Source organism: Panthera onca, chromosome A1 (assembly GCF_046562875.1).
Source record: "Panthera onca isolate mPanOnc1 chromosome A1, mPanOnc1 haplotype 2, whole genome shotgun sequence".
NCBI lineage: Eukaryota > Metazoa > Chordata > Mammalia > Carnivora > Felidae > Panthera > Panthera onca.
This window is the reverse complement of record NC_138339.1, coordinates 197885867-197903451: the sequence shown is the minus strand read 5'-3', so window position 1 is coordinate 197903451 and position 17585 is coordinate 197885867. Positions and strand designations below refer to the sequence as shown.

At 33.5% G+C, this 17585-nt stretch overlaps 1 pseudogene; it reads right to left on the bottom strand.

The window, feature by feature from the left end:
• Positions 1-5153: 5153 nt before the first annotated feature.
• On the bottom strand, positions 5154-5568 carry LOC132680284 (ATP synthase F(0) complex subunit C2, mitochondrial pseudogene; annotated as a pseudogene).
• Positions 5569-17585: the final 12017 nt, after the last annotated feature.

The window sequence follows — 17585 nt, the reverse complement described above, 5'->3', positions numbered from 1 at the left end:
ATTTTCCCATTTTCCTTGAGATTTTATTTTCTAATTTATTTTTCCTAAGCATGCTTTTTATCCTTATGTTTATTTGTCTTATACAGCAGTGGCATATATTTTCATTCTAATGCATTTTTTGTTGTTGTTAATTACAGAAAATTTTGAGACATTGTTTATTTGAATTCAGATGTTCTCCCAACTGTTCTATTCTCTTTTACTGGAAATTCCATGATATATAACTCATAATTACTCCATCTATCTTTTATGTTTTTCATTTTGTAATGCCTTGGATGATTATCTCAATTATAACTTTTGATTCATTAATTCTCTCTTTCCCTGTTCTCAAACTACTATTTATCCTTTCATCTTATTTTCATTTCAATTGTTTTCTGTTCTAACAATTTTCTTCTTTTTCTTATTTTCTGATCTTGTTTTATGGACACCATTTTCTTCAGAGTCACTCTGAGCTTTAAAAGTACACTTATTTTAATATATTCACAGCATTCTGGTATTTTTAATTCAACATTGTGAAATTTATTTATTTTTTGTTGGTTTTTCTGCATGGCTTTGGGTTTCTTTTTGTATGATGTAATTTTGTTCTGCAGGTCCACATTTCACATAAGTTTTCCTTTCTTTATGTTCATTTTTCTCCACAAATAATTTTACAGTTGTCTCACACTCCAGCTACTTCCCAGGGACCACACCTCAGAGGCAATATTGCTTTGTAGATACCTTCAAGGAGACTGCATAATAATCTTCAACAGTACAGATTCACTAGGCTTCTGGATATGAAATTAGTTCTGTTTTCTCCCTTTTCTAAGGCAAATAGTGAATTATGGACCCAAACCTGAAGAGACAGTTGGATCTTCTTTTGTTTCCTTTCACTTGTGAGGAAACATGATCCTAGTCCCAGACTTCACCCAGAGTGCATCCACCTCTAGTCAGTGTCATCCTGTTTCCTTGTCAAGATTGAAGTTCCAGGCCCCATTATCTTCTCACAGTATCCAAAGATATGCTTTTAGTTCCCACTCACTAATGTGAGTTTTCCTCTGACCCGTAAAATCAGTTTTATGGGACGGAGAAGACTATGGAAAACTTGAATATCATATTTAGAAAGTGGCAGAGACTAATGTCTCTGAATAACTATGGACAAGATCTGCCATGTGGGCCTGTTTTTATGGTCACCTTTGCAATAAGAGCAAAAGGAAGACTCTTGAGTTACATATTTGAAGATTGTTATCAGAGGTTATTCACCTGGGTTAATGGTAAATGGTAAACACTTGAGTGTTTTAAGGTTTTAGTAGCAACTTATTAAGTGTTGAATTTTCTGCTGCACTATGGTGATAAAAAGAGGATTGTGTTTTTTAATTTTTTTTTCCTCTGCTTCAAAAGATTTGTTTGGAGTCTACCCCAAACCAAATCCATCAGCATATGAAAATGCAAATAGCATTATATTTCTCATATAATACTGTTAAAAAATCCCCCCAATTAATTCAAAATTAGATAACCATCACTAATGTTTATTAACTTTATTCTTCAAATGGTATAAGTTTGGCATTGCACATGTAACAATCTGGAAGTCTTTTTTCAACGTAAAGATTTTGGAAGACTTATTGCTATCCTTATCATCCACCCAGAAGTTACGATTCCTTATCATTCCTTTCTAAAAATATGCACTTCTAAATTAGATAATATTCCTTTATGTAACAGTTTATTAAGACCTCAGAAGATTCTTTCTAGGTGAACTTATATGTTTGATTTTTTTGTTTTATTATTGATCATATGATCTACATATAGTTTTTGAAGATTTGCTCTTAAGATGTGGTGTCTTTATAGCAACATGGATATGTTACTTGAAGGATAATATCCATGTCAAATTTTACATCTGTTGGTGTTTTTAACTTATTGTCAGTTTTTTTCTTTTGAAATAAAAAAAAACTTCTTAGGTAAACTCAAATATTTTATCTGAATCTTTAGAAAGCTCTTTTGCTCAATTAAATAAGGGAATATATTGTTTGTTGAAGATTTCTTAATTTTACTATTTTAGTATCTGTGATGATATGACTATTACTTGTATTTATTTCACTTTTCTATCACTAGTCTGTTCTGTATTTTTGGTCAGAATTAAGTCCAATGTATGATTGTCTCCTCTTATAATTTGTGCATTAAAACATACTGTTTATTTAATTTAGCAGTGTTGCAAATCTTGTGTTTAGCTCGTTGAACTGCTACATGGACATGCAGATATTTGAAAATTTCCTTTTTTCAAAAACAATTTACATATATGTTTTTAACTGTGGTAGAAAAACACACACTCTGCCTACCTAAAGCATCCTGTCTTGTGGCCACATGATAATACTCCACAGCTCTTACCTAGTCTTTTCCTTCTTTCCTTTGGAATAACTTTTAGGATGTTTTATGCCTGTGGATTTCTCTATCTCTCTATCATCTATTTATCTAAATATCTATCTATGTTATCTATCATTTTTTACTATTACACCCGTACTCCAAATAATGGATGGGTTATTTGGGGGAGAAAGTTCATTTTCTTTTATCATATTTCTGTTATGAATTCCATATACTAGAATCATTCTCAAGATTCACCCGGTGGGTGGGCCCATGAATTTTGGTATCAACTCTCACATAGCTGTGAACTTTAAGATACTGAACTCTAAGCCACCAAATGTGTGTATCTGCATATGTGTGTGTATATATGTGTACATATGTAGATACTATTCATGTAGTTATAGGTATGTGAAGTGAGTAGTATGTCAGATGATTTCAATAAATGTTAACTATTTTTTTATTTTCTATGAAGTTGTTTTAATACTTCTTTTGTTAAAATTCCCATACAAAGAAACATTGATATCTGGAATATGAAAGGTTTTACCTTTTTCCTATTATTTTCATCAAAAAAATTATTAGTCACATCACAATCTTCATTTGTTTTCAATTCCTGTTCCCCACTCATATGTTTAATTTTATCTGAGTATATTTTTTTATCTTCCTTAAGCTTAAAATTCCATTGATCAGAGACAAAAATAGTAACCAAAAATTCCCCTTTCTGATTTTGTTTTGTGTGCTCCAGTCCTTACCTAGGGATCATACTTTCAGAGTAACAGTGCTTCTTGACATTAAACATTTCATAGAAGTTTGGATACCAATAGTTTTAGTTTTGGGAATTCTGCAGATTCCTTTTCTTTTTCCCCAAAATACTGATGTTTTTATGAAAGTGGAGCTGTCTGTTGACCTTAAAAATGCTTTTATCATCAGTAATGACATTTAGAGACTAAATTGTCTTGCATGACAGGAAAATATGTGATATATTATTTAGGTTTTTTTCTATTATTTAACTTTAAAAACAATTAGTTTTGCATAGTGATTTTATTCAATCTTCCCTTTCTAATGAAAGAAGATATTGAGAACTAATATCTTTCCTCTACAATGACTGCATCCACATTATATTTCAAAACAGGAGTTAACTGTAATTTTCCATGGAATTTCAGAAGCTTCTAGTACTGTGCTATATATAATCATGCGACATAGCATTTCTGTTCTGCTATACGGTTTGCAAAACATCCTCAAGTACATATAATTTGCACGAAGAAAATAATTTTTAAAAGACAGAAAATGTTCAGATCACACCCTCTTAGCTGATGATATAGGGATGATTATTCTGGCTTCCTTTTGGGAATCAGTTCTCTAAGAAAAAGGAGTAATTGCTAATATTATTTTGCTTCTATAGCCCATCCTTGCAGACAACACCATTTTAACTCATTTCTTTCTATGTGAAATATCAAGAATAGTTATAGTAACAGGTCATCAACTATCACATGCATTATAAGGAGTGGCCCCAGGACATAAAGCATTAATCTTATAAATTTGAAAATGATTATACAACCTGATTGCAAATATTGACCTCATAATATTTGGAAAACTGAGACACAGATAATCCACAGTGCGCAAAGACAAATGCTTACTTAAGCTATCCCCTGTTGCCTGAGATGAAGTGATTAGTGAAATATGGCTGCACTTAACTGTTATGGTGGGTGAGGCCTATAGGAATAAGGGATTTGTTGATTACTTCTGATTGTACTGGAGAGTTTACTGAAAAGTAATATGAGGTTTCATTGTTAAATTATGAGATCAAGGTCTAATCAGAGAATAAGTTAGTGTCTGTGATGACACTAAATAAGAACAAAATATAGTCTTACAACAGAAGTAGAATTCCAAGCTTCATCCAGTGACTTATGTGAAATATTATTTGGTAAGAATTGGGGACTTGCAAATAGGAATTGAAGACATTCATTTTAATTTTCTTAAGTTTATTTATTTATTTTGAGAGAGAGAAGTAATTTAAGCAGTGTAGGAGTAGAGAGAGTGAGAGAGAGAGACAGAGAGACGGAGAGACAGACAGAGAGCTAGAGAGTATCCCAAGCAGACTCCACACTGTCAGCACAGAGCCCGACATGGGGCTCGATCTCACAAACATGAGATCATGACTTGAGCCAAAATCAAGAGTTGGACACTTAACCGACTGAGCCATTCAGGTGCCCCAATAATGAACAAATACTTCAGTTTAAACATAAAGAATATTAGGAAGCTTATCAGACAGCTGAGATGAAAGGGGACAGAGAAAAATTCAGTATAGAAAAAAGTAAAAACAAAATAGAATCTAAATTATTGGGCATAATCTCTGTATTCATTGCTCTTAGGCTTTGCATATTGTATGACCAGTACTCCCATTTCTCAGTGAGCAGCCACGCTAAAAAATGGTGTCTATAATTTTTTGCTGCCTCTGTGTTCATTTCCTGATGAGCACATAGTTCCTAAATTTCATTTTTAAAATACCTATATTGCATGGACACTCTTGAGATCTTCCTAGTGGTGAAAAAGGCACCGAGATGACTTTGATATGAAATAATAAAACTTCTTACTAAGTTTTTTTCTCCTCTCTGATTTCAGCTTTTAGAGTCAATAACTTCAATGCATCAGAAAACCACAGTAGTTTTTCTTTCTTTCTTTTTCTTATTAATATAGTATTTGTCTGTCTTCCCTCTGTCAAACTGACCCAGCCACTTTCCCCTGGCTGCCTGGGAGGTATAGAAAAAGGAACATACAGGACAGACAAGACATGGGAAAAAAACCTATGGGAGGTGGAGAAAGCTCCTTCACATGGCAAAGAAGATGAGAAAGGCCACCATCAGGCAAAAGAGCCCCATGACCTAAGCCCAGAATGGCATAGGAGAAGAGCTGTTGCTTCAGAGAAAGATTCCTGGCATAACCAATGATGAGGATTCCAAACACGGTCGCAGTCACAGTCACAGAGCCAGCCACTACTACCAAGGGAGACCCAGCCCCTGTGAACTTGGCTGCTATGTCAATGTCCCTTGAAATGGCACTGGCTTGGAAGCTGTAGCTAGGAGTAAATGAGGTCCGGGGACATGGGGTTGCCAAACTGCTGAGGCTCTTATGTGTCAGTGTCTCTGGTGGTTTTAGCACCACTGCAGACAGTGATCCGCTCAACAGCTGAGTAGTGCTCCTGACCAAGAAGGGGGTAGAGAAGGACTTTGCATGGGTGTACATTTTCAGGGAATGAGGTGCTACGGCAGGAGAGATGCTCCTAGTGCAGAGAAGACAGTCAAAGTAGTTTTTCTGATTCACATTAATCTGACAAAAAGGAGCAACTCCCTGCTATTAAGGGGCAGGCACTCAATAGCACTTTTACAGTCTTAGAAACTCTCAATATTATCAGGTAATTAGGCATTCAGGGAACTCTTGCTGTATATGTCAGGTTTAGAAATATTCCATTTTTTTGTAGTTACCTGAAGATGTAGACACCTTTTTGACTTTGTAATTGTATGGTCATGCATTCTGACTTTTTCCACAATATGAAATGTTCCCTGTGGTGTTTATTCTAAACTATCAGTGATGATGACCACAATGGACTGACAGTTACTTTAATTTACCATTAAAATCCCCAAAAATGGAGAGAGCTTTGCATAGACTATTTAGAAATTGCTTAGCAAGAGCCTTCCCAATTAAATAATTTTAAATTGTACATTCTGACTGTCAGGCTTTAAAACCTACAAACAAAATGCTGCATTTGATTCACAAAATATATACAAATGGTAATGGTGGTGGTAGAGCAGTGTGAAGCAGCCTGACTTCTCTTTTATATATCTATAAAAATAGGAGAAATGAATAAATATTTTAAAAAGATTTGAAATTTAGCAAGTGATATTTATTACTTCTGCTTTGCATTCACCATTGTCTGCAAATGTGAATAAAAAGATCTATGTGCAATAGAAAATATCTGTAGTTCACTTGTCAAATGAAGGAGCAGAGGAACTTTTACTAAGATCTAGCTAAGGGTGTCCAAAAGCAATTCCACTGAAGACTGCTTGAGTCATCATTTTCTCAAGCCAGGTTCAAAAGGGTGAAGTCAGTTTTTCAAACAAAATTTTAATTATTGCATATGCCCTTTCAAGTCAGTGAAAAACAACCACCTTTCCACTCATCAAGTAATTGTGTTCAATGTCTACAGAGGACACCAGGCTCCAATAGTTCTAGCTGATATACGAACACGTTGTGCTAGTGTTGAATAATGTTCTTATTTTGGATGTGTCAAGGCCAAAGTAGCAAGCTTAATTTAAACATATAGCAAAGCATCAGTTTGTTTTCATTTTAAAGTAGAGTTACCAAATTGAAGACCGTTACTATAATAAAACTGTTAAAACAAATTGACAGTCAATATTCTTAAACTTTAATTTGATTAATCCCACTCTTAGCAATTGCGCTATTGCATTATGTATGATCCTTGGTTATGCAATGAAGGAATGAGTAGAGAGTTTCCATAAGTAAATTTTTAACTTCATATTGAACTTTGCAACATATCAGTACTACTTAGAGATTCTATGTTCAATAAATGCATTATATTATTGTATTTGTCATGACTAAAAGGATGATGTGAACATTCCCAGGTTTATATAACTATAACTTTAAAGGTATAAATAAATAACCTGATTGTATCATGAATAATCAGAAAATCTTTAATTTTAAATACAGTTAACTAATGTTCTTAATCATACTGTAGACTACTAAGTAATTTGATTTAACAATAGCAAGAACAATAATCTTAAAAAGTAAATAAGAAATCTGTTTCTTAAGTGATCAGAGTAACTTTTATCCTTAAAAATAACCAGTATATGAATCTGTCATACTATAGTTTGTTAATTAATATTGATTTATAATGATAGGAAGGAAATAATAATATAAGTAATTCTCAGATGCTAAAGTGACATGTTTATCAGAAGTATATTCATAAAAATAATATGATGCCTCTGAACTAATTGGCTACTCTTAGGATATTATATTTTTAATCATATATGCCATTTTCTGTATTTGATAATATAATATTTACCCAGTTTAATAAATTACTGTCTATTCAGAAGAACTAAATGTTATTTCACAAAGGCCTAAGGCAATTGTATCAATATGAATATTTTCAACTTCAGAGCAATGATTCTGACAGATTAGAAGAGTAAATTCATATAATAGAGTGTCATGATCCAAATAAAATCTAATCACTTAGGGTAAAATTATACCCTATCTATGGAAGGAAGACTAGAATCTTAAAGCACTATTCTTATGAAAGTTAATTTACTTTCGGTGTGATTTTTGTATTTATCTTTTTCAGCATATTACTGAACTAATGGAAAACAAAACCAATGTGTGGGATGATTAGTTACAGTTATACTACATTTGCCTTCAAATTATGGATCTTTGAAAAAATAGACTGGTGTGCAATAAATTGATTTTCATGTCTTTTTGGCATCCTTTATTTAATAATTTGTGTTTTCCATTGATATATGACTTTGTTACTTAAGTTTTTTAGTTTTAAATCAATAAGCATATTAAAAAGAAGAAGAAAATAAACAAGTGTTTGAATTAAGCATCAACACTGTCTGTTTCTATTATCCCTTGCTTTTGTAATGTCACCCGAGATTCTCCTAGTTCAGCAAATTAATACAATGATATTTTCTGGGCTTACTAGATAAAATATAGATGTAAATAAAGTATCTTAGTTTAGAGATGTTTCCAGATTGGCTATAAAGATACTCGAAGGATATAAAATCATCTTCAATAAATCTAGAGAGACAGATAGGTAGATAGATAGATAGATAGATAGATAGATAGATAGATATGGATGGAGATAGATATATCTAAACTGACCATTCATAGCAGCTCAAGTTATTTGTAATATATTCTGTTATATACATGTCTATATTTAGTAAAGGCAATATTTTAGGTTGAAAGGAGATAGGGCTAAGTCAAAATAAAAGTGAAGATGTAAAAGAGTAATCCACTGGTGGTCTAATCTTGAAATGTGAACAAGGTGAATGTGAGGGCCAGGTCAAGGCATTTTGCCTAGTTTTATCATAGGTAAAATTAAGCTGTATAATACTGTGTATGGGAAATAGAAATGAAAGTTGACCTGTGTGCACAGAGTATTTTTCCCATTAGTCAAGCCAAATAATTATTTGTTTCTTTGTCTTTGAGAGGTTGGTCACCTTGGTAACAGTGAATTCCAAACCCAGACTTTGGCTAATTATTAGATAATTGCATAGTTGCCTACAGCATCTCCATAAACCTTAGGCATGTCTGGCCCTTTGCTTTCAAGCCTATAAATATGGCCTACTGTGCTTACATATACTCCTATCAATTGCATAGTGATAAGGAAACAGAGGAAAATCATACAGAGTGCTTTTGCTGGGTCAGGTGATAATAGTTCCAAATGAGTACCTTGAGCACCTTCATTCCACTTCACACTGTATGTTCAATTCATAGATGCTTGGCCTTGTATACTTTCTATGTTGTCAGCATTCTGGGAAGCAAATTGATATCTTGGTTAGAAATGGTCAAATTGAGTGCCATCTGTTACAGTGAAGGACAACTTTCAGGCTAACTTTTATTGAGTGTGAGTTGGAGTTCTCATTATAGTAGCAAAGTTGAGAAGCATTTCTAACAGGCCCAAGGGGTAGTGTTTTTCTAATATTATTTTTCTCATTTTTTAAAAAAGTTTATTTATTTATTGGGGGGGGGGGAGGGCAAAGAGACAGAGGGAGAGAGAATCCTAAGCAGGCTCCATGCTGTCAGCACAGAGCCAATGCAGGGCTTGATCTCATGAACCATGAGATTATGACCTGAGCCAAAATCAAGAGTTGAACACTTAACTGACTAAGTTATCCAGGCACCCCATTTTTTCTCAATTTTTATAGGTTCTTCCCTCAAAAATTGTTGTAAATGACATGTGTAAGAATTTTTTTTTCAAACTAAATTGGCAGAAAATAACTGCCCATCAAAGTAGAAGAAAAGCTGTCTAACAGACGTATTCTCAGAAATCAAAGAACTAATATGTTAATTATCAAATGATAATGTGTTAGAACATCTAGAGTGAAGCTCTATAGAAAAGTTGTTAATAGCATTTGATCAACTTAAAAAAAATGTCCTTGCTTATCTCATTGACATTCATGCTTATATTTGGTACTCTGTTGTGGCACTATTTCTACAATGGATTACCATCTTATAAAATACAAACAATTTTTAATTTTTTGTTCATTTATTTATTTATTTTTTAGAGAGAGAAAGAGAGCACATGAGTAGGGGAGTGAGAATCTTAAGCAGGCTCTAAACCCAGTATGGAGCCTGATATGGGGCTCAATCTCATGACCATCAGATCATGATCTGAGCTGAAATCAAGAGTTGGATGCTTAACTTACTGAGCCACCGAGGTGTCCCACATAAAATTTTTTAAATAAGCAAATAATAGAACAAAATGTAAACTAATAATCTTAATCTGATAAACACTATCTTTGAGTCAAGTTTTTTTCAAACTTGGTGAAGCATTTTAAATATCTTTCATACACCCTTTTTGCCATATAGGGAATCCTACATGTAACTTTACTTGTTTAGAAAGAGAAAAGTTTCCTTAATCCATTTCTTTAGTAAGTATATTTGAAACCAATTTCAAATAAGTAAACAAGAACAGAGTTCTTCAAGTTCTATCATAGATCCTGCTTCTTTGCAATTTATGCTGTAAGATCTTGGATTGGTAGTTTTTGACGAGGTGTGATATGTGGAGTCTGTTATGATGCAATGTTCCCAGTCCCAGGACCCATCCTATATGAACAACACAAAATTAAATAAACACAATTTAAAATAAAGGAAAATATGTCTGATGAGACCATTGGACATCTTTCATAATTCAATCCTTTTTAATGTGACACAAAGCAATATACTTTATTCATACATACTTACAAATTGCATAATTGTGTGACCTAACATCTTCTCTGGAAGACCTTTATTCATTTTCTTCTGCTAACAATCACTTCTTTGTTGGCCTATCCTTCATATTTATAATAATGTTAATGCTTTTTGTTTTTATAACTAATATGTGAGAAGGAAGATAATTTTTTTAAGATTGAGAACGATGATATGTTTGATGCTAAGGAGGTAGGAGAAAAAATGGGGAAAATGTTTTTGTTTGCAGGAAGCTTAATTTTGTTACTTACCTTCATGGAAAAAATCAGAATAAGTGTAGGGTAAACTATGCAAATGATTTAATCTAAATAGATTTGGGAACTTTTAGTAGCTAAATTGAGAATTATATTCTAAATATGATAGGGGATGTTAAAGAAGAGACAACAAAAACAAAATGGAGTCATTTGTGCTAAACCTACATCAGCAGACTTATTACCTGGGACTCATTACTTACCCAAATTGTGGTTTCACTCTCTACCAGAAATCTTAACTGGTCAGTGTGGAATTTCCTGGTCAGCACTAGTGAGGTAATGTGCCTGATAGACCCCTGCCATCTCCCAAAGAAGAGTGACTCTGCTTGAAACAATCTACTCTGCTAGTAACTTCTTTGTCCCATCTCCCGCCTATCAGAGCCTTTCATTTTGTACATCCTAGTCAGGATGCTGCCTGACTCATGGATCATTGAATAAAACCAGTAAGATCTTTAAAATGTACTCAGTCCAATTTTGTCTTTTAACAGGGATTCCCACCCCCCAAAACCCAGGATAGCACTTCACTTAAAGAAGGAATAAAGAACAAGTATTCTAGGAGGTCCAGGAAAACTGAAGAGAATTGAAGGAAGTAATATGATAGCTACTGAAGTTTTGAGGTGTTCCAATTGTGGGACCATAGTGCCCAAAGACAAAACATATCAAAGCGAAACATTCCCGCTGGCTTAGTGCTGCAAATCCTAGAAGTACATTCATGTGGGAGAAGGCAGTCCCCACATTATTAATAAGCTTAAAAATAGATTGAAATTTATCTCCTTTAGGTTATCTGACTTCTTTTATATTCTGTTCTCTCCCTTGTGTTTAATATCACTGGGTTTTAATCAGATTACTGAAAAATGTTCTGAACCCAGGTTAGGATTTAGCATGAAAACAACGGAAGAAGAGAGAAAGCAAGTTTTTTGAGTAAGGTATTTCAAATAACTCACCACAATGAAAGTGATGAGGACTCCTGAAGGGCAGAGAGAAGCAGAGGAAACTCATGTATTTGACACAAGAAAAGCTGAGTAGCCAGAAGAGTTAGTCAGAGAGAAGGTGCTGGGGATAAAACGTTGGCAACAACTCTCTTAGGAACTGCACTCTGAAAATCCAAGGTTTAATACAAGCTTTTTTCATTAGTCTAAGTGTTTCTGCACAAATAACTTGTCATTATAATTCAGTTTAATCTTAGAAATTGGAGGGGCAAAAGACCTGTGAGGTCATAGTGCCTGTCACTCTGGTGCAAAATAGAAACAGTGGTTCTAGATACAGGATTGCTTAAATTAACATAGAAATAGAAAATATAGAACTTTTTTTTCTATAAAAAGATTTAAGAAGTACAATGTTTACTTTAGATTTTTCTTTTTTAATTGAGATCTTTGGGCAATAGGGCTCTTCAATAAAGGCTGAGGCGAGTGTTTTAGGACAAATAGTAGGAATGGTAAACAGCATCATGGTGTAAGGACCCATGGATAAGAGACTGACCTATTTTACTCTGTAACTTTGATACTGATGCTTAATCCTTCCCTGCAAGAGTTGCAATTAAAAATAGCAGTAGGATGCTATCTCAGATCATTGCTATGGAGGGCATTAAGCTATAAACTACATTTTAAACTACTCTTTGAATGTATTCTGTTAAGAGAAATCCAGATGGTGTAATTTATTTCCCTTCATATACAGTGGAAAACAATTGGTGTAACTGATAAGAAAACATAGGCATTGATAGGCATATTCAGATATGCTGATCCAAAATGCTCTGATCTTATGGTAGCTTTTGTTTGTTGTTTTACATTCAGAGGAAAAAAAAAAGCAGAAGAGTATTAAATCACAAACAAACCACTCAGCTCCCAAACTGCATAAATATTATAGAAGAGTGAAGATATGAATTATCTGAAAATTGTTTCTATGCTTTGGACTGTAAAACAATGTGGCTTCCACAAATAATTTTACCCTCAGTATTTGTTCTGTCTTTGAAAATTTAAGTCGTAGAATCTCTTTTCATCTCTAATTTCAGATCGCATTTATTTCACTTACCTCTTCATTTAGCTGACAGTGATAATATGCCTGTAAAATATCATTTTTTTGATCATGTGTTTTTGACAGACACGTTTTTGTTTCTTTTCCCTGTTTCTCTAGGCTAGCATTCTGTCTAGATGATGTACCCCTGCTGGTGATATCAGTCATCAAACACTATAGCAAATGATGGGAGATCAAAGGAAGCAGGAGATGGTTTAAGTGATCAATCAATTTAATATGTAGGTTGTTGAGGCATGGAAATATTCCAACCAACTGTAGCATTCGTGGCCAGATTTAGATATATGAACTGCATGTGTATGAGTTTAACTGAGAAATATGATTTGATGATTTATATACTACTTTTTTTCTTTTCATGGCAGTTTAATTCCAGTACTATCCTACTGAGATTTCTAGAGCTTTTCCCTTGGGAGATGTAGTGATGGACCCATAATTTACTTTTTATGGTCTATTGAAGAGAAAAAGAAAGCCCAGAGTTTTTATTTGTTAATCAAAAAATGTTGTATGATGACAACAGTTTTTTTTTAAATAAAGGTGCATGCAAGTTTCAAAAGTGTCACCATTCAATTTTCTCAACAACTGAGTAATATGAATCTAAGAAGCAAGATTGCAGAGGTTATATACAAGAGAGCTATTCACAAGCCTTTATATTGAAAACTCATAAGACGGATGCAAGTAACAGGGAATTTTAACTTTAGACAAATAATAGCAATTTCTAAGATCTTTGAGGTAAAGCATTATAATTACAAATGAAATAAGTGTTTTTGAGCAAAGTCTTAAGAATAATTGTTAAGTTTAAGTGATTAGGGTCTGCAAATAGCATCTCTAACTGCATATCAAAGAACAAGTATAAACTATGTTCAGCCTGGGATGGGCTGTTAGTAATTTATTAGTCTTTTCATCCTCACAGAGATAATGATCTTCATCTTAAGTATTCTAGTTGGATTTGAATAGCTGCAATATAAAATAGGCATGTACCTTTAAAATTATTTTGCACTAATTGATTAATTTAAGTGCCATCCCCCTGACCCTTTTGGTTGGGATGAAGTCCCCCTCTTAACTTATTAAGATCTCCATCTAAAAATTTATTTACTATTTGCATAAGGTTCTTTGTGTGGAACATCTTGGAATCTCATCTGGATCCTAGCTGCCTTTACCTACCTTCTCCTCTTAGGAATCCTTATGTATCACAGCTTTCACAAATGAGGCTTGAATGGGAAAACAGAGTCTGTTCTTTCTGTTTGAAAACTATTATTTTCTGGATGTGGCTGTGGAATGTTCTGCCTGATACAGTTAACTTGGGCTATTGTGTTGACAAAAATTTTGCCCTCTATACTACGTCAACAATTATCCTGGATTGAGGATTGACAGATTTATGAAATTTGTTCCACGTGTACTATGAGACATACTTATACTAAAGATATTTATGTGCAGTTCAAACTTAAATGGGCATCTTGTATTTTATATGACAACTTAAAGGACAAATACAAATTAAAAATAAGTGGTGTAATACTATCTGTTGAAAATAAGGGAGAAGAAAAGAGAAAAGGAGGGAGTGATTTCCTTCTCCTCTTTTTTAGTGGAACATTTTCCTTAGAAAACATGCAGTTGTAAGCACTTTCCCATCTCTTTGAAATGTATATACTTTCTTTTGAAGACTAGAGAGGTCCTTTTTTAACTGGCTTTTGTCACTTCTTATGTCCCAAGGATGTCTTTCTCAGGAATCTGGGAGTCATCTCTTTGAAACATCAAGGGAGATCCCGGTTTCTGTGGGAAGGTTGAAGCCTAATTTCAGTGAGCATGTTGTTCCTCATTGCAAAACTGCTTCCTATCATGAAGCTATGAAAAGGTTGTTTTCCTCTGGAGAAAGACACCAAGTGAAAACAAATGGTCCCCTCAACTGCCAGATGAGTCTAGGATGAAGTGTAGTGTTGTCAAGTCCTCTTACTATAGGACTAGGCAAAAGAGATACTAAGTCAACTACTAACCTGAAAACAGGATTGACAGATTTACCCAATTTATCCCCAATATGGCATGGGGCATACTCATACTAAAATTGTATTATTCTCAGAAATTTGTCTTTCTTGTTCAGTATTATTTGTTGAGATTAATCTTCGTTCATGTGGGCAATTGTAACATTATTTTTCACTGTCATATAGGTTCCACTGAATGAATAAGCCTCAATTTTTTATACCCTTTATTGATGATAAAGAATTGAGATGTTCATCTAACCTAACAATTACTTATATTTTGAATACTTTATTTTATTTTTAAAGTATTTTTTAATGTTTATTTTTGAGAGAGAGGGAGACAGAGCATGAGCCGGGGAGGGGCAGAGAGAGGGAGACACAGAATCCAAAGCAGGCTACAGGCTCTGAGCTGTCAGCACAGAGCCCAATGTGGGGCTCGAACTCATGAACAGTGAGATCAAGACCTGAGCTGAAGTCAGACATTTAACTGACTGAGCCACCCAGGCACCCCTGAATATTTTAAATTTAAAGGAAATAGATGAAAAAGCATGTGATGTTTATAAATAAGGTTATTAAATATTATAAAGTATTGATTCTTATAATACTGACTCATAGATTCAATTCAATCTCAATAAAATTCAAAAAAAAATATTCATGGGACTTGACCAAATGATTATAAACTTTCTTTGTAATTATAAGTGGTCAAAAATAATTAGAAGAATCCTGAAAAAAAAAGAAGAAGCAGGGAACTTGCCCTATCAGGTAATGTAATTTATCATAAGGATTTTATAAAATGTTACAGGATTAATGTGAACAATGTGACATTAGATTATTAATGTGAAAATAGAAATAAAACTATTGAATAGACTAGGGAATCCAGAACAGATCCATGCTCATATGCAAATATGCTACACAACCAATTTGCTCTGCAGAACACTGGGGAAAGGATGACTATTTACTAATTAATTTTGAAAAAATTATTGTTGGGAAATAATGCTTCATGAATATTTTCATATTGCAGCACAGTCTAGTATTAAATGACAGGCATTCCTTGGAATTTAGAGATAGTGAACTGCTCAGGAGAGATTTAAAGATTCATCTCCCCTGAATCCATTGGCATAATTTCCAAAGGACATAAACCTAGAAATCTTTTTCTCTATCTAAGGATGATTTGTCTATTTTTAAAGCAAAATTTTCTTTTTCATTTTAGAAAGACAAATGTATAGATCTGACAGCTGCTCCATATAGATAGAAGCTTCATCTTTTTAGGGATCCTCTACTATGGTACAAACCCCACTTCATATGTAGGTATGTCTGAACATCATCACATCACTCTGTGTGGGAACATGTGCTACTAAGATGCTTTGCAGGTAAATGGTGTGGTGTGTGTGTGTGTGTGTGTGTGTGTGTGTGTGGTGTCACATGTTTACTTGCAGCAGGTTAACTTGTTAACTTGCACATAGGGTAATATCTCAGATCCTTTATAGTTTCAGATACTAGCTATCCTTTAATTGAAAACAAAAAGAACTCTAGCTCATTTAGTATATAAAAATCATTTCAAGACAGATGATCACTTAAATGTGAAAAGCAAATCTCTAATGTTCTAAAATGAATGGATTTTATTGTGTTGTGTTATGAAGGAATTTCCTTAAGTTTTGTTTTCATGGGAGACTGACAAAATACCTGGAAGTGATATTGTCACTGAAGCATGGTGCGTGGTGCTATGTTTCAAAATGCCATATGGCTTCAACCTTTTAGAGCTTATAATGTGTATATGAACAAGAACAATAGTTTGGACATGTATGAAATACCTGGAGTTTGTAACTAAAGACAAATAGAAGAACTATGAAAGTTGATGAGACAAACTGGTAGTAGGGTATAGGATATGTCAGAGCACAGAAGAGAATGGTATAGGATATATAAATCAATTGCCTGTAAATTAATATAGGCAAAATACAATGACAGCCTCAGAGTGTTTAAGGGAGTAATAACTAAATAAAGACACAAGTATAAAGGATCCATATCTTAACAATTATTCTAACCTGTGTGATTTGCAATAATTTTTTAAACTCTTGCATTTACTTTTAGATAACCAAGTGGAATTATTACTGTGTACCTCATAGATTATATCTAAAACAGTGATATAAATTCTGAAACCATCAAAATGAAGACTATGAATATAACTATATTGCTTAGGAACAATAATCTATAGTAGAGAAGAGGTAACTGAGGGGGAAAAATGAGAATCTTCATCATTTGAAGACCAGGAGTTTCTAGTTCATGAAGTAAAGCACTTAATTTAGGTATATTATTGAAATTGAAAATTTAATTAAAGGGAGAATAAGAAAAATACTTACACTATCAAAAATTGGAGGGTAAAAAGTTTGAGGATTGTTCTGAGAGCAATTTTGATCTATTTGCTAATTATGTATTAGTTAAACAAAAGCTGAGTGACAAGCACTATTCTACCACTAAGAATACAGCAGTGAAAAAAAAGAGACATAAGTTTCTGCTTTCTTGGGACTTAAACATAGTATGTGGAGATAGAGGATAACTTATAAAACAGGAAAGTTACATGTAGTCAGGTGAAAATAGACCTAAAGGTCTATAATGGACATACCAAGTAATAGCACATAAGCCTATTATTTAAACTTGTAGGTGACACTAGCAAATAATTTGTAAATGAATTATTTAAAATAGTTCACAAGGAAGAAAAAAGGGAGTGGGGAGAACTGGAGCAGGATATTATTTTATATTTTAAATACATCTGTAGTGTCAGATTTTTTTTTTTACTATTTGCAAATATTTTAAGATTCTAAGCAAAATGGAAGAATGCATGATTCAGCAAAAGATGGCAAAAGAACATTAAGAAAAACTCACATGAGTATAGTATCATGGCAAGAAAGATAGAGGGAATCTTTCTGGAGTAGGAAGTGATTTTCTACTTGATTCCTCAAGAATAGTAGCCTCCTTAGAGAAACTATTCTCTCTCTCTCTCTCTCTCCCCCCCCTTACTCATCTCTTTCTCTCT